The 19,077-nt window shown below is 32.9% G+C and overlaps 1 long non-coding RNA gene across 1 annotated transcript; it reads right to left on the bottom strand.

The window, feature by feature from the left end:
- Positions 1 to 343: 343 nt before the first annotated feature.
- On the bottom strand, positions 344 to 18,466 carry LOC116663382. Its single transcript, XR_004319627.1, has 3 exons — positions 18,371 to 18,466; positions 7,160 to 7,164; positions 344 to 356 (listed from the first exon to the last, which is right to left on the bottom strand). It is a non-coding gene; the product is annotated as an uncharacterized LOC116663382 (long non-coding RNA).
- Between the last annotated feature and the right edge of the window lie 611 nt (positions 18,467 to 19,077).

The raw sequence follows: 19,077 nt of genomic DNA, 5'->3' as shown, positions 1-19,077 counted from the left end.
CAGGGATACTAGGATAGGCCCATTTGTGACTTTAGCTCAAGGGCACCCCATAGACTTGGCTCAACTTTTAAAAATTGAACTGCAGGCGGGGACCCTTCCTACTAGCTCTACCTTTCTTTCTCTGCTCTCCCCAGACTTCATCACAGCCTGATGTCTCCCTCTACCTCCCCCAATGAGTTTCTCTTTTTCATTCCTAGTGTTGCCACCAATAAATCCCTTATGTGGTAAATCTTCATGTTTGCTTCTTAGAGGATCTATTTTTATTTTATCGTAATTTTTTCGTATATGTAACCAGTTGTCCCTATATTTGAGCTTCAGTTTTCATTTTCTGCAAAACGGGATTAACACTTACCTCTCTGAGGGTCAGAGAGCAAGAGCACTTGTCACAGTACTTCAAATGTTAGCTACTATTAATTTATTTCCATTACTCAGGATGTCTTTTTCAGAATGCAGAGGAATTGGGGTTTGGCTGTCGGGACCTAAGTCTCCTAGTGGAGCTTTACCATAGAGTATTTCTGTGCATTTGACAGGCCACTTGATGTTCCTGAGTCTCTCCTTTACCACTTTCACGGCTAAAGGAAGACATTCTGCTCTACCTTGTTGATTATTTTAGGTAATTAGTTACTGTGTTTGACATTTTAAAAATAATTTGTAACTAATCAAAGTAGCTAATGCCCATGCAAATATAAAAAAGACTGTGAAGTGTTATACAAAAGTAAGGGACAGTCAATGATTTGAAACTAAGTTACAAGCCAGTACTACATACAGTGTCATTATGTATTTGCTTACATCCTTTTCACATATTCCATAGCTCCAGAATGCCAAACTTAAATAAATTATATGTAGGTGAATTTTTTCTCAATGATAAATAAAGGTAGGTAGGTAGATACATAGTTAAAGAGATATATCAGTATCATAAATATTTCTTAACTCCATAATGAAAGCTTTACAAGGCTATAAGCCTATAATATGTAACTATACATTCATGAGTTATATAGTGAGCAGAAGAAAAGCTTAGATGTGCATAACATAGTTTTATCTTTCTTGATTTCTGTTCTGATAGTCTCTTTGTTTACATTGTACACCATATAATATCTGATAGTTGCAGACTTTGAAAAATGACATTAAGTTCTCACAGTGAATATAACCACATTTCCAATATGTAGGACTTGCCTAGACTAGAAATAAGAAAAATGGGGGAGGTCTTTGTTTTCTGACAATTACAGCTATTGCCTCAACCTTCAGATATATGATTCAAAACTTATTTATGATTTAATTTTAACTTCTCTATTACCTTTAATGTTGTCATGTTTATCTTTGATATTTATATGTTTCTCAATATCTTTCTTTATTGAATTCCATTTCTGCAAATATTGCTTCTTAAAAAGTTCTCCATGTAAATACAAAGATTTTCAATATCTGGTTACTGTATTTAGTATACCAGTTGCCTATCTCAAGAAATATTTGACACAAATTTCCATTATAGGCCAATAATAGAGTGAGTTCCAAAATGATTAGTACAATGGAATTCTACCAATTTATGATTGCATATGCATATATATGTTACTGATTCTAAGATAACTCCAGATTTGGATTTATATAGGCCTGATGAGTGATGACCAACTAGACCATTCAATTCAACAATACTTATTAGAACCCAGCTTTACCATGGTAATGGTATTTCTAAAAAGTTGTAGGCCTCACCTCCTCTTCAATGAAATAAATTTTTAATAAAGCATAAATTATGGTGTGAAGATTCAGTTTGAAAAAGTATATAAATGACTTTGTTTCCTGTCTGAAGTTTTAATTTGTTAGTGTGATATTTGCCTCTGAGAAGATTTATAAGGAAGATGAAGAAATTATAAAACTTTTATAATTTCCAAATATACACAAAGCATTATGATTACCTGGTAGGATTGCAGTGTTCTCAGAGTGTATCCCCTAGAAGCATAGAGACATGTTATTAGATATATTCCAAGAAGGATCCCCAGGTGCTCCTCAAAGAGAGGTTTCTGTGGCTAAATAAGTTAGGCAAGTGTTTGCTTTTACAAAGTTAATCAGTTTTTTAAAATTACACAGCTTTTCAAAACGTGATAATGCACATTGTGAATCTTTACTAGGAAGCTCAACTTTTGCAGTGGTTTCCATACTTATTTGACACTTTATTTTCCCTCAGAGATTTTTATGGTACATGCATTGGCATATATTGGTATAGGCATTAAATGCAGTTTGAATTTGGAGAAGGGAAAGGTGACTCCTGTTAAGAAAGTGTTTTTTGAACAATTAGTAATTAAATTATGGGTTGGGTTTGGGAATAGGAGAGAAGGAATGGAGCATTCTAGGAGACAGTTCAGGAAGCACTGTGGGACTGATGGACTTAACAAACCATGAGGAAAAGGTTTCCTATTGAGAAAAAGTGGGCAATATATTTGTATCCAGAGAAAATGTACAGTTTATGAGGTTCTTGACAAGTAGAAAAGAAGATTGGATTTCATTTTTAATTTCAACTTTCCCATTTAAGTTCTTCATTGATCTGGAATGGAATTTCACGCAAATGTTAGGTAAGCATACAATTTCATCTTTTTACCGTAAGGATAAGCAATTCTTTCAACAACTCTATATATTGAAATGATCATCTACTTCCCCCTTTTGGGTAATACCATTTGTATTATAAATCATGTTTTCATACATGTATTTCTGTGCTCTCTATTTTATTCCATTAGTCTGTTTGCCTGTCCCTAAGCCAGTACCTCACAATCCTAATTTCAATGACAGGTACATCCACCTTGATCTTCTTTGGGAGTATCTTGGAATACTTTGCATTTGTACCAAGTTCTACAAAAATAGAACAAATAAACAAATAAAAATTGAATTTTGATTGCGATTACATTGAATCTATTGATTAATTTTATAATATTCAACATCATTATGGTATTGAATCTCCCATACATTACATGGATTCATTACATGTATTGTAATTCATAATCCTATTTAGGTCTTCTTTAATATATTTCTATAAAATTTCAATTTAAATGTCATAATAGTCTTAATAATAATCTAGTATGACTTACTAGATTTATTCCAATGTATTTAATATTTTATTCCTATTTAAGAAAAGTATTTTAAATATACATATATTTATACATATACATACACATATTTTAAATGTCCCATTAGTATATAGACAATCAAATGATTTTGTGTGCTAATTTACTATTCAGCAAATTTATAACAATCTCCTATTAGTTAAAATAATCAATACTTTATTTTGAATTTACCACGTAAGCACACATGTCATTTTTAAAATCATAATGTTGTCTTGCCTTTCCAATCTAGTGTTTAGTGTGATGAGTATGATCATTATTTAACCTATAAGTATGTAGTTTGCTTTTATTAAAAAAAATGCCTCATCAACAAGATAAAGGACAAAAACCACATGATCATCTCAATAGATGCAGAAAAAGCATTTGATAAAATTCAACACCCATTTATGACAAAAACTCTCACCAAAGTGGGTATAGAGGGAACATAACTCAACATAATAAAAGCTATATATGACAAACCTACAGCCAGCATAGAACTCAACGGTGAAAAACTCAAAAGCTTCCCACTAAAATCTGGGACAAGACAAGGCTGCCAATTATCACCACCACTATTCAACATAGTCTTGGAAGTCCTAGCCACAGCAGTCAGGCAAGAGAGAGAAATAAAAGGGATCCAAATTGGAAAAGAAGAGGTAAAAGTGTCACTGTATGCAGATGACATGATACTATGTATAGAAAACCCTAAAAGGTCCACACAAAACTACTAGAGCTGATAGAAGAATTCAGCAAGGAAGCAGGTTACAAGATTAACGTTCAAAAATCAGTTGCATTTCTTTACATTAATGATGAATCAACAGAAAAAGAAAGAAAAGAAACAATCCCCTTTAAAATAGCACTCAAAGGAGTAAAATACCTAGGACTAAATCTAACCAAGGAGGTGAAAGACTTATACACAGAAAACTATAAAACACTGATGAAGGAAATTAAAAAAATGGAAAGATATCCCATACTCTTGGATTGAAAGAATCAATATTGTTAAAATGGTCACACTGCCCAAGGCAATCTACAGATTTGATGCAATCCCTATCAAATTACCCAGGACGTATTTCACAGAACTAGAACAAATCATAATAAAATTTATATGGAACCACAAAAGACCTAGAATTGCCAAAGCATTACTGAAGAAAAAGAAAGAGGCTGGAGGAATAACTCTCCCAGACTTCAGACAATACTATAGAGCTACAGTCATCAAGACAGCATGGTATTGGTACAAAAACAGACATATAGACCAATGGAACAGAACAGAGAGCCCAGAAATGAACCCACAAACTTTTGGTCAACTGATCTTCGACAAAGGAGGCAAGAATATACAATGGAATAAAGACAGTCTCTTCAGCAAATGGTGTTGGGAAAACTGGACAGCAGCATGTAAAGCAATGAAGCTAGAACACTCTCTTACACCATACACAAAAATAAACTCAAAATGGATCAAAGACTTAAACATAAGACAAGGTACAATAAACCTCCTAGAAGAAAATATTGGCAAAACATTATCTGACATACATCTCAAAAATGTTCTCCTAAGGAAGTCTACCCAAGCAATAGAAATAAAAACAAGAATAAACAAATGGGACCTAATGAAACTTACAAGCTTCTGCACAGCAAAGGAAACCATAAATAAAACAAAAAGACAACCTATGGAATGGGAGAATATTTTTGCAAATGATGAAACTGACAAAGGCTTCATCTCCAGAATATATAAGCAGCTCATGCGACATAATAAGAAAAAAAGAAACAACCCAATCCAATAATGGGTAGAAGACTTAAACAAGCAATTCTCCAAGCAAGAAATACAAATGATCAATAGGCACATGAAAAAATGCTCAATATCACTATTCTCAGAGAAATGCAAATCCAAATTACAATGAGGTGTCACCTCACACCAGTCAGAATGGCCATCATTCAAAAATCCACAAATGACAAATGCTGGAGAGGCTGTGGAGAAAAGGGAACTCTCCTACACTGCTGGTGGGAATGCAGTTTGGTGCAGCCACTGTGGAAAACAGTATGGAGAATCCTCAAAAGACTAGGAATAGACTTACCATATGACCCAGGAATCCCGCTCCTGGGCATCTATCCAGAAGGAACCCCACTTCAAAAAGACACCTGCACCCCAATGTTCATAGCAGCACTATTTACAATAGCCAAGACATGGAAACAGCCTAAATGTCCACCAATAGATGACTGGGTAAAGAAGAGGTGATATATTTATACAATGGAATACTATTCAGCCATAAAAACTGACAACATAACTCCATTTGCAGCAACATGGATGTTCCTGGAGAATGTCATTCTAAGTGAAGTAAGCCAGAAAGAGAAAGAAAAATACCATATGAGATTGCTTGTATGTGGAATCTAAAAAAAAAAAAAAGAACATAAATACAAAACAGAAACAGTCTCATAGACATAGAATACAAACCTGTGGTTGCCAAGGGGGCAGGGGGTGGGAAGAGACAGACTGGGATTTCAAAATTTGTAGATACTGACAGGCATATGTAGAACAGATAAACAAGATTATACTGTATAGCACAGGGAAATATATACAAGATCTGGTGGTGGCTCACAGCAAAAAAAAATTTGACAATGAATATATGTGTGTTCATGTATAACTGAAAAATTTTGCTCTACAACTGGAATTTGACACAACATTGTAAAATGACTATAACTTGATTTAAAAAAGTTAAAAAAATGCCTTTTCACTCTTAGTTTGCTAAGAGCTTTTGTAATGGATAGTTACCAATTTTTCCAAAGAAATTGTGTCTATAATTAAAAGATTATATGATTATTATTTTTAAGTTAATTGAAGGTAATTTAAATTACTTATTTTCTAAAGTTAGAGCAAATGTGTTCTAGAATAAATTCAATTTGTCATGATATAGACATTTTTAAACCTTTCTTGGTTCAGTTTACTAGAGTTTATTTAAGGTTTTTGTATTTATGATTCTACATTGAATTGATTTTTAGTTTCCATTTCTCATGCAGTTTCTCTAAATTTTATAATTGGCTACTTCTTAAAATGAATTGAAAACTGCTACTTCTTTTTTTATAGCCTAGAAGAATTTGTATATACTTGGAAGCTTAATGAAACTCACACAGTAAAGTATTTCTGGCTTTTGCTTTTCATTCTGAGTTCATTGATCAGTTTCTTTAATGGTCATTCAGGTCTCTGTGTCTATATTTTCAAGTCAATTTTATTGTTGTTGTTGTTGTTGTTGTTGTTGAATCCTTTTCAGGATGTTTCTACTTCATCAGCATCTATAAATATAGTGGTAAAAAATTGCTCATGATGTGTTTTTGATATCTCTAATGCATTTTCTCATGATGTCTTTTTGATATCTCTTTAATGCCTTCAGAACTTGTAGGTATGCATCTCATTTCATTACTAATCTCCCATTTATATGCCTTTTTGTTGTTACTTGCTCAAACTTGCTGGGGTTTTGTCTACATTGTACTCAGAGAGCTACTTTTGGGCTTTGCTCATTTTGTCTGTTAATTTTTCTTTTCTTCATAACAGCATTCCATAATTTTTGATATATTTTATTATCTACTTCTAATTAATTTTTTCTTATTGCCTTCAAATTCAAACTATCTTCAATGACATATCTCCTTTGCCCCATCTATTGTTGGTTTTTAAATTAATCACTTTGTTGTCAGACAAGATAGTATTTTCTATATGATTTCAAACTTTTGAAGTTTAAATTTGTTTATTGTGAGAAAATACAGTAAATTTTCACGTTTTGAAATTATTTCATTTGTACTTAAAATGATATATATAATCCACTTGTTGGGTGTACTTTCTAGTTTTTTATCTATTAGATTAAGACTTTAATTTTTCAAACCTTTAATGTCCTATAATAAGTTTTGTCGTCCTAAGTTATCAGTTACAATCTCTGTTTTTATTAGTGTGTGTATATATATATATATATATATTTTTTTTTTTTTTTACAGTTTTGTAAATTTTTCTTTATATTTTTTAGTATGTGGTATTGGGGGCGTAAAAGTTTAACCTCATAAAACATCCTGAAAAATTGAATCTTTCATGATTTTATACTGACTGTCTCTAGTAGTGCTTTCACTTTTAAGATCATTTTCTCTGATATTAATAAAACTACATTAGCTTGCTAGTGTTTTGCATTTACTTGGTGCATCTTTTTCTTCTTTTTATAGGGGCTCTACTGATTTCCAGGGTTGCCTTTCTATGCAACTCTCTTCTCTAGTATTCTGTCCTGAGAACTCGATCCTCTTTTATCCCCTGAACTCAAAATGACTTTTTAACTCAGGGAGTTTGCCAGAATCTTCCTGACTTTCCTCTTTGTGCATTATGGCTGGAAACTCGTTCAAGGCAGTCAGCTGGGGTAATTGCAGGGCTCACCTTTTTTGTTTCTCATCTCTCAAGGATTAGTGTCCATTATCATTGCTGTCTAATACCTGGCTAATAGTTGTTTAATGCATGCATTGTGTTTTTTGGTTGTTTCAGGTCAGAAGGTAAATCTGATCACAAGCCAAGTCCTTGGGCTTCTAATTTTCATTTTTATTGTTTTCTTGCTTGGAAATACTTGATTCATTTTCAAATTTTCCTAGAAATTTTTTTCTCTTATACTTTTGTTTTGCTTGACATCCTCTTTTTTTTTTAAAAATATATTAAATACATTGTTTTTATATTCAGGCTATAAATATTATCTTCTTATTTTCTAGGCACCTGCTTATTGTGTATTTTGTTCTTTTTTTTTTGACAAATTTACTGAAAACTATATTCCTTTGAACTTAATCTATAAATTTGCATATTTTATATTTGGGATGGAGGTTCAGTTCTGCTGGGAAAAACTTTTGTAGTAAATTTTGTAGAAAGTATTTTGCCAATGTTGTATTCATGACCCACCACATGCCCTTGGCCTAACTTAGTTCATGTGCAATAAAGACCATTTCCATCAGCTAGATGCTTCCCAGCTAACATCACTGGGTTCCTCTTGTTCTCTGGCTGTAGGCTTTCCCCAACACCATAGGGGCTGGCTAGGTGTCAGGCAAGTAAAACTCAGTTATGTGAGAGAGTTTATACCCTAGAAAAATCTTCAAACATTAGGGGTGGGAGTCAGTGGACTGATCCCACATTATTCCTTCCCTCAACTGAGATGATATTGAGGCATGTTCCAAAGGGTTTCTTAGGTAACTAGTGTAATGAAGCCTCAGTTGCTCAGAACTACTTACTAATATCAACTACATTGGCTTTCCCTCTTTTCTGCTTTGCTTTTCTCATCTCATCACTTGTCTTCCTGGAATCACCTCCAAATTAAACTACTTGCACCTGATTTTCATTTGGTGCTGTATTAGTTAGCATTCGTCAGAGAAATAGAACCAGCAGAAAATATACACACACACACACACACACACACACACACACACACACACACACACACACAGAGAAAGAGGAATCCTATTATACTGGATACATAGCTATATCTGTATGTCTGCCTATCTACCTATTTATATATAAAGATTTACTATAAGGATTGACTCATGTGTTTATAAAGGCTGGATATTCCACGATCTGCCATCTGCATACTCGAATGATGGAGATCAAGAAGTGCCTGTGGTAGAGTTCCAGTCTGAGTCTGAAGTATTGAGAACCAAAGGAATTGATGGTATAACTTCTAGTCCGAGTCCAAAGGCCTGAAAGCCAAGAGATCTGGTAGGGTATATTTCAGTCCAAGTGCAGTAGACCATTGTCCTAACTCAAAAACAGTTAGACAGGGCAAATGTTTCCTTACCCCACCCTTTGTTCTGTTTAGGCTTCCAACAGATTGGATGAGACCCACCCTCACTGGAGAGAACAATCTATTGATTCAAATGTAAATCTCATCCAGAAACATCCTCACAGCACACCTAGAGTTAATGTTTAACCACATATTTGGGGACCTTGTAGCCCAGTTAAGTTGACACGTAAAACTGACTATCAGAAGTAAGAACCTATTAGATGAATTTTGTCCATCTAGGATAGTGGAAAGAATCTTATTACACCTTTACAATAAGAGATAAACTATAGATATGCTTTATTTAATAGAAGTTCCTCTTATTAAACTGCTTAACTAGAGTGAACCTAAGCCTTGTTTATCTCCCGAGTCCTGTAAGTAACTGAAAAGTGAAGATCAAATTTATGACATTTAGCTATGATCTCAAGACAAGAACTAACTTTAGAACAGAGCTTTCTGGGTTTCCTTCTTGACTTAGTTTTGTTTGTTTGTTTTTAGTTTATATATTTTTTTATTGAAGTATAGTCAGTTTACAATGTTGTGTCAATTTCTGGTATACAGCAGAATGCTTGTCATACATGAACATACATAGATTCATTTTCATGTACTTTTTCACCATAAGTTACTATAAGATATTGAATATAGTTCCCTGTGCTATACAGTATAAACTTGTTGTTTATCTATTTTATGTATATTAGTATATGCAAATCTCAAACTCCTAATTTATCCCTTTCTACCCACTTCCCCACCTGGTAACTGTAAGTTTGTTTTCTGTCTGTGAGTCTGTTTCTGTTTTATAAATAAGTTTGTTTGGCTTTTTTTTTTTTTTAGAGTCCACATATAAGTGATATCGTATGTTTTTCTTTCTCTTTCTGGCTTACTTCATTTAGAATGATATTCTCCAGATCATCCATGTTGCTACAAATGGCATTATTTTATTATCATTTATAGCTGAGTAGTATTCCATTGTATAAATATACCACAGCTTCTTTATGTAGTCATCTGTTGATGGACATTTAGGTTGTTTCTATGTCTTGGCTACTGTTAATAGGGGTACTTTGAACATTGGGGTGCATGTATTTTTTGAATTAAGGTTCCCTGTTTGTTTTTCGAAAAATCTTTTGTTCTTGCCAGCTTAGATATTTATTTAAGAACATATATGTGTGTGTATGTGTGTGTGTGATATTTGTGTATATGCATGTAGGTTTGTGTGTGTGTGTGTGTATATATATATAAAAATCATACAGTAGACGGCTCAGTAATGTACCTAGTGTGGACATGACAAATCACAACTTTTTCATAGTAAATTGAATGATCTTCTTCTTCTTTAAAATTATTTTTGTATACACTAGCTTCAATTTTTATTTAAAGTCACCTAAAAATATACTCTATTAAATTTTTAAACATTAAATTGTAGACAAGAGCCAACTTTCTCTAGAACTAATATTTTCTCAAGGATTTACATATATATGATCTTTATGGTAGATATCCTGTAGAGATTGTATTACTCCTTGGTTTATTTTGTTACTTTATCATGCAGAAAAGTTCCATTAGGAATTTATTGGAGTACTGTCTTGAAATTCACCATGCAACAATTTTTAGAAAACTAGAAATGTGCAAAATTGGCCAATTTTCATGATATTTAAATAAATGCTAATATGCAGTTTATTTGGACTTTATTCATTTTGTTGAACATATTTTATACCTTAGGATTCATTTTATGAAATGCAAAATGCATGCAAATATATGCCTTATTAAAATGCTGGTCAGATTTTTGCTTTTGATTTTATCTGTTGCTTTAGATGCCAGTTTTTCGTAATGTACATAGGATGTCAGTTGTTTGGCTTATGATTATTTGAAAATTCATTATAAATTATCCAGGCCCAAAATTGAAAATCCACCCTGCTCAATAATGAAATATTGAATAGTTTTATATCCTACATTGGCACCATGTGGTTTAATTAATTAATTCAGCAAATATATATTGATCACCTTTTATTTCAGGGCACAAGGGGTATAATAGTGACACATTAAATAGAGAGAGTGTCTACTTTTATGGAGTTTTACAGTTCAGTAAATGAGACTTTTAGCTCAGTAAATAGAATTAACAGTAAGCAATTACACATTATGGTAAATTCAGTGAAGGAAAATAAAGATGATCCCAAGAAACTGTATCAGAAATATCTGGCTTGGATGCAGGGTCAGGGTGTTCTCTGTCGCAGTGATGCTTAGACATGAACAGCAAGATGTACCAGTAAAACTTCAAGGCAAGACTAGTCCTATAGAAGGGAAAAATAGGAGACATAGGAGAGAGAACTTTGTTGAAAGAGGGCAAGGTGTTATGTGGGAGAGCGACCCAGAATGAAACTCCTGTGGGCAGAGACCAGATCAATTGAATTCTTTAAGTCATGTTAAATATTTGCAATTTATCCAAAGTAAGTGGAAGACAAGCTGTTTTAGGGTTTTAAACTAGGAAATTGCATGATAATTTTTTTGCTTCTAACATTTAGTTTGGTTGCTTTGTGGAGAATGGATTAAAGGAGACAACAGTGGAAAAAAGGACACCAGTTAGAAATGCAATAAAAGCAGACTCAATAGCATCTTACCCTCCCACAGTGACAGTTTAATCCACTGTTGCTAGATTGTTAAATTTTAATTATATTCTTAATATCTGTGATATTCTCTAAGTAATAACAATAATAATAAACATTATTTACATAATAATACTTATAAAGAAGAGAAAATCGGTGGCAAATACAAAAGCTGTACTTTGGAGTGCCACTGTGGGGAGACTGAGACAGTGACCCAGGAAGCCAGGGTAAATGGCAACTCAGAACCTGGGAGTTTAAGGGAAGTCAATGGAAAAGCAAAAGTCCAAGAAGCATGGTAAAGACAGACTACCTTATTTCCCATTATCTTTTCTTTTCCAAAGTATGTAAATTTTCCAAAAATAACAGAGATATCTCATTTCCCTTCATTTTTGGTCAATTCAGTAAAATATCTTAATAAACAAATACTTTATTTTTCTTTTTTTCTGTCCTTCTAATCAAGATACTGCTACAGAAGATAGGGGGAACCCTTAATTTTATGAACATGCTATTTAAAATACTGCCATCTCAAATATTTACAGTGATATGGAAACATGGTTTGGGGGAAGAAGAAAATAGGAAATTCATAAATTTTAAATCCTTCATTTTTGCCAGTTGTGAGCTTCTATCCCTTCCCAATAATCCTTTTATTTGACATACTTTAAAGTAATCAAATCAACTGACTTATAGTAGGCAAAGCTCATTAACCTTTTAAATATCTGCTTCTTTAATTGTATTCACTGATTCTTTGCCTTGAAAAAAAATATGTAAAACTAAGCATATCCTTAACATACAGTCTAGCAATTGCACTCCTTGGATTTGTTCAAAGGAGTTGAATACTTAATGTCAATAAAGAAAGGTGCACAGGGATGTTTATAGTGACTTTTTTCATAATTGCCTAAACTTAGAAGCAACCAAAATGTTCTTCAGTAGGTGAATGGGTAAATAAATAAACTGTGGTACATCCAGAAAATGGAATATTATCCAGTGCTGAAAAGAAATAAGCTATCAAGCCATGAAAATATATGGAGGAAACTTAAATGCAAATTAGTAAGTGAAAGAAGCCAATGTGAAAAGGCTACGTACTTTATAATTTTAACTTTATGTCATCCTGGAAAAGGCAGAACTATGGAGACAGTAAAAAGATCAGTAGTTACCAGGAGTTAAGTGGATGAAGGATGAATATGTGGAGCATAGGATTTTTAGGACAGTGAAGATACTCTATATGATACCATAATGATGGATACATCTCATTATACATTTGTTGAAACACATGGAATGTGTGACCACCAGGGTGAACCATAATGTAAATTATAGACTTCAGGTGATTATGATGCGTCAGTGTAAATTTATCAGTTGTAATATGTGTACCACTCTGATGGGATGTTGATAAGTGGGATGCTATATATGTGTGGAGATAGGGTATATTTTGGAAATCTCTGTACCTTTCCCTAATTTTGCTGTGAATCTTAAACTGCTCAAAAAAAAAAGAAGTCTTAATTTAAAAAAAAATGTGGACAAATGAATCTTGCTCTGGGAAATGTATTAATTTATTCTAAAAGGAAATAAGATAATTTTAAGCTTTTCTGATTGTTGTTGATATGTTATTATAATTTCTAATATGCAGTTAGCTTTTAAAATCCTTACATAAATTGTTACTCTTTCAGGACCTTTCATAGACAGCCCTCTTATGAATAATGCAGCTCTTTGGGCCACAGTTTGGCTTTTTACCTTTAGAGATTCATTCATTAATTCAATTGTTATTTATTGTGAACCTACTATGTATCAGAAATGGTTCAGGGTTCTGGATACATCAGTGAACAAAGCAGATAAAAACCTCATAGGGAGATATGATAAAAGTGTTTTTAGTTTGTTTTTGTTTCTTCTTAAAATTAATTGAGATCCCTATAAATAAGGTCACCATATAATTTTTTTTCTAAACCAAGACACTTCAGATGGTTTAAGGGACTATTATTAATTACTCCAAGTCAATGGGTAAAACAGGGATGGGTGGTAGCAGGTAATAGGGATAGCAGGGATATTGGTTTATAGTATTGGAAGGAAGATTGTCCAAAGATTCTGAACCAGTTATTAAACTATACATACCAAACCAAAAAAAAAAAAAATCTCTGGATTCCTGTAGCTTTCTGAGGAACTTGGTTCGTGTACCATTTATATTTGATTTCCAATGCAAGGAAACATTTTTTCATAGAGGACACTTCAATTCAAACAACCATTAAAAATGTGACTTAGGCATGGCTTGGGGCTATAATATGGTGTACTCCCTGAGGTACTTGTTCAGAAATAGGAGACTATTGTTCAGAAACACTGTGTTGCTTAATATCCCCAAACAGTCTTCACTTTTTCTCCCCTCTGAAGAGTGTTACGGATTTATTTGAAAATTTGTTTTTATGATCAAAGGTTATCCACTCTCAAAAATGTCTTCAATAAATTATCAAAGATCTTCCCTGCAGTTTCTTAGGATATATTGGGTTTTTCCCACCACAATTGCTTTAGTTGAGTTTTGCTTTTCAAACAGAGCAGTTAGGAAAGAGACAGTGTAAATGTGTAAGATTTCCAGGTTTCTTCCAGTATATGACTGCATTTTGCTTAATCAGAATGGGCATCTAATAACTTGGATTGTGTTTTGTTGTTGTTATTGTTGTTTTGTGTTTGGTGGGTGAGAGGGAGATGGGGTTGTTTATTTCTTTGGAAAGGAAAATTCATCTTATTTTAATTGAAAAAACTAATTAAATTCCTTGGGAATCATAATTTACATTGCTTATTGTGTTTTTATTGCCATATTTTAGCCCTTTTATTCCTTTCTTGCAGTCTGATGATTTCTTTGTAGAAATTGATCTCGAAGAGAGAACAGGGCAAAATCTTGCACCATTAGACTCACTAGTTACATTTTATATTCAGTGCTGATGTTCAGAATACCAGTAAGTTATCTCCTTGGCACCGTCAAGGAGTATCATTTGAGTGATGCACTTTAATTGGTCTAGTTTACTATATTCCACTGGTTTAGGTTTTCTTCCTTCTCACTGATTTATTTAAAGCCATAGGATCATAGTTAATAGAAGCAGCAAAATGAGCCTTCAGCAAATTAATTATAATTATGCATGTCATGCATATGAATAATAATCTGGCTGATAAATTTATAATAGTGGAACTATTACATGGATTAAAATGATAAAGGCAGTTTTAGCAGAGAATTGGGAAGAACATTTAACTTAAAGATTCTTGCAAACTGCCCTTCAGTCTAATTTGGCTCCCAGCTGTGATTCAAGTTTTGATATGAAGCTATTTATTTTGAGTGCAATTGTCATAAACACTCAGTTAGAGATGTTATGTGGTGCCATTGTGTAATATTTGATGAGTGAACTGTTCCAAAATATAATATTGTGCTTTTGGAATTATTCACTTTATCAAAATTTGCCAGGAATATTAAACTAGATTTTTAGAAATCTTTTATGTATGAAGCACTGTTTGTAATAAAGTAATCAAGCATTATTTTATACACTAAATTTTAATGATAAGATAGCAGTATGAGTGCATGGGGTAGAATTCTTAGTATTTCTTGGTAGCAATCTTTGGTCCATGGTTGAGTTAATCATTTAATCCATTTTTATGACAGAGTTTGCATAATGATATAGTAAGAAAATAATTCTAGGGAGTTGATTGTCTTTTGCCCTTCTCATCTAGATAGTAGTTGTAGTTTTGTACAATTACCGTAAACAACCACCTTCTTACATCCTCTCCACATTGAGTTACAAAGCTGGCCATGTCATCAGTGGAGATGATTAAATTCCAATTTAGGCTTGAGCAGGATACTCCTGTCTGAGACAATAGGAGAAAGTACGTGCTAGAGAAGAAAGCTGTAACAGAGTCCTCTAATGAGGACTGAGGTCTACTTGGGAGAGATTTAAACTGCGTGCATATTTAAAGAGTTCAAAGTCAGAGTCATAGAAGTTAAAGAGATAAGAATAAAGAGCTAAGAAGGAATCAATGCTATCAGGTAATTTTAGGGAGAAGTTAGTGTAATGTGTATGTTTGTGTGAGTATGAGGGGATTGGGTGTTAAGTGAGTACGGGGAGTTAATTTCTTATTAATCACCTACAAACCAGTTTTATGATGTTTCTCAAACTTAGCTTCACATTAGAATCACTTGTAAAGCTTTAAAAAAAAAAAACTAAAGTTGGATTCTCATGCAAGATAAATTTTATCATGGTTTCTGGGCATGAGCACAGGTGTAAATATTTCTCAAAAAACAGACATTTTTATTTTGAAGCCAAAATCAAGAAATCCTGCTTTATGATGTTGATATGCAGTTAAAGAAGGTTGGAGTGAGAATCCTGGTTCCTTAATGTTTTACTCTTATAATTTATATTGATATAAGCCAGAGGAAGTGAAGGGCTGATATCAGTATCTAGATGAATAATACATAAAGGGAACCACATCCTGCTCTTATAAATAAATATTTCTAGAAACTGTTATTTTTCACCTGGTATAGCACATATTTTTCCTTTCTCCTTGGTAGACCACTCGGTAGGTCATACAGGTTTGGGAGGAAACAGCAGAGTGGTTCTGAGGAGTGAAAAAGCTAGTGTGTTTGTTTTCAAGTATAGTTAACTAATTTGAAAAAGCTGCAGCAAGCCCAAACTGAAATGATTGTGTGCACATATGGATGGTTCTCCCTTCCCTCCAATCCTCTTTCCATTCTCAAGGAGATTTTAGACATATCATGATGGAAATCTACCCACAATAAGGTAGACAAATAGAAATTCAAATAAAACGTATGAGGCAAATATACTAACTATAAGAATTCAGTTAGTTATGTGGATCATTATTACATACAACTCTGAGCTTCCTGGCATCCAGGACAAAAATACAAAACAAACTTTGATTTTTATTAACAGTGAGAAGATGCAAATCAGTTCTACAGAAAACATTTTTCTCCTGATGTGATGTTGTGAAAGGATATCACTCAAGGTCTTTTTTACAGGGAACACTGAATAATGTAAATGGATAATGCCTTCAAAAATGATTTTATAGCTGATGCAGAAGCCATCTGCATATGGCTGTTCCCTGCATCAACCCTCAATAAAACCCAAGGGCATGACTTTAAAGGGTAGCAACCTGATCATTATTACGTTTTTATGGATGACTCAAACATCCTTCTCCATTGTTGTACAAAAAATGTCAAATGAGAAGTGATCTTGCTTAGGGTATAGCTCAAAATATTCCTCCAATTATAGAATAGAATCCATCCCACACTTAAAACTTTTCTCGACCTCTTCTGTACACTATATCTCTCATATAGTTCACAAAATTAAAATGGAATATGCCATAATATTTTACTGAAAACAAAATATATTTGTAGTCCATGGTCCATGATGTCATATAACTAAAACAGTAATGACCTTGGTCTACAAAGGCAACTAAGCTATACAGTACACTAAATTGCAGATGTGCTAAAACTATTTCAGAAAAAAAAAAAGACCCTGAAGAATAGCAAAGTAAACAAAGTCAGCAGTTCCTTATTTTGACTGTCAAATTACTTGAAATGCTTCTATAAATATGTAGACTTTTAGAAAATTTAAGTAATTAATAGGTAGTTGCCACTGGAAGAAGGCAGTGAGATAAGATGCATTTACCTTTACTCGCTTTTTAAAAGAATTTTATTTTTGTATCTTTGTAAAGTATTTCTCCCTGAATGCATTTGTCCAGTTGCAAAATTTATGGTGTTTATAAATGTGACACCATAAACTGTAACAAAAGCATTTCAGATCTGTGCTCTTCCATATAAAATGGCAAATACTATGATAGTTGTAAGTATAATATTCAGATGTAATATCAAGGCAGTATAAAACATTTAGATTATTCTGAATTATCAAGAAATGATTCAAATGTTCCATAACTTTAATTCATAGTAAAACTGAAAGGAAAAAAATAGATAAATCACTCACATTATGAATAAATTATACTATGAATTTTTCAGATTATTAATTCTTAGAATTTATATAATTCCTCTGAGACTACATAACTAGTTAGTGGCAGAATAAAGAGTTCTATTTTTTTCTCCGTATTACACCAGAAGGCCTCCGTTTGATGGAATGGCACCATCTGGACATTTTTCTAAAATATTACTTTTAGGCCTGAAGAGTTGGTTTCTTTTTTAAATTTATGTATAGTTGAATTATAATATTATATTAGTTTAAGGTATACACCATGGTGAATAAATATTTTTACAGTTTATACTCCATTAAAATTTATTACAAGATAATGGCTGTAATTCCCTGTGCTATACAACGTATCTTTATTGTTCGTATATTGTATACATAGTAGTCTGTATGTCTTGATCCCATATCCTAATTGTGGCCCTTCCCCCTTCCCTCTCCCCACTGGTAACCTAGCTAGTTTGTTTTCTATATCTGTGTCTCTGTTTCTCTTTTGCTGTCTATGTTTATTTGTATTACTTTGTAGATTCTACATGTAAATTATATCATACAGTATTTGTCTTTCTCTTTCTCACTAAGCATAATGTTCTCTAGGTCCATCCACATTGCTGCAAATGGCAAAATTTTATTTTTTATGACTAATGTTCCATTATATATATAGATATACCACATCTTCTTTATCCATTTGCTGTTGATGGACACTTGGGTTGCTTCTGTATCTTGGCTATTGTAAATAGTGCTGCCTGAAACACTGGGGTACATATACCTTTTTGAATTAGTGTTTTGTTTTGTTTTGTTTTTCCAGTTATATAGCCAGGATTGAAAGTGCTGGTCCATGGTAGTTCTATTTTCTGTTTTTTGAGGAACCTTCGTACTGTTTTCTGTAGTGGCTGTACCAATTTACATTCCTACCAATAGTGTAGGAGGGTTCCATTTCTCCACATTAGTGCCAATATTGGTTATTGGTAGACTTTTGATGATAGCCGTTCTCACAGGTGTTAGGTGATATCTCATTGTTGTTTTGATTTGCATTTTGCTAATAATTAGTGACGCTGAACATCTTTTCATGTGCCTGTTAGCCATCTGTATGTCTTCCTTGGAGAATGTCTTTCAGGTTTTCTGCCCATTTTTTATTGGATTGTTGGGGTTTTATAAAATATTGAGTTGTATGAACTGTTTATGTATTTTGGATGTCAGTTTGGATGTCATTTACAAATATTTTATCCCATTTCATAGGTTGTCTTTCTTTTTTTTTTTTTTGGATGATTTCCTTTGCTTTTAGAAACCTTTTTAGTTTAATTAGGTCCCATTTTTAATTTTTGTTTTTATTTATCTGGCCTTAGGAGACTGATCTAAAAATTATTGGTATAATTTACATCAAAGAGTGTTCTGCCCACGTTTTTTTCTAGGACTTTTATGGTTTTAGATCTTACATGTAAGTCTGTAATCCATTTTAAGTTTATTTTTATATGGTGTAAAGAAATGTTCTAATCTTACTGTTTTACATGTAGCTGTCCAGTTTTCCCAGCACCATTTATTGAAGAGACTGTCTTTTCTCTATTATGTGTTTCTGCATCCTTTGTCATAGATTAATTGACCATAGGTTTGTAGGTTTATTTTTGGGCTCTCTATTCTGTTCCATTGATCTGTTTGTCTGTTTTTGTGCCAGTACAATGCT

This window comes from Camelus ferus, chromosome 4 (assembly GCF_009834535.1).
Source record: "Camelus ferus isolate YT-003-E chromosome 4, BCGSAC_Cfer_1.0, whole genome shotgun sequence".
NCBI classification, from domain to species: domain Eukaryota; kingdom Metazoa; phylum Chordata; class Mammalia; order Artiodactyla; family Camelidae; genus Camelus; species Camelus ferus.
This window is presented reverse-complemented; position numbering and strand designations above follow the sequence as displayed.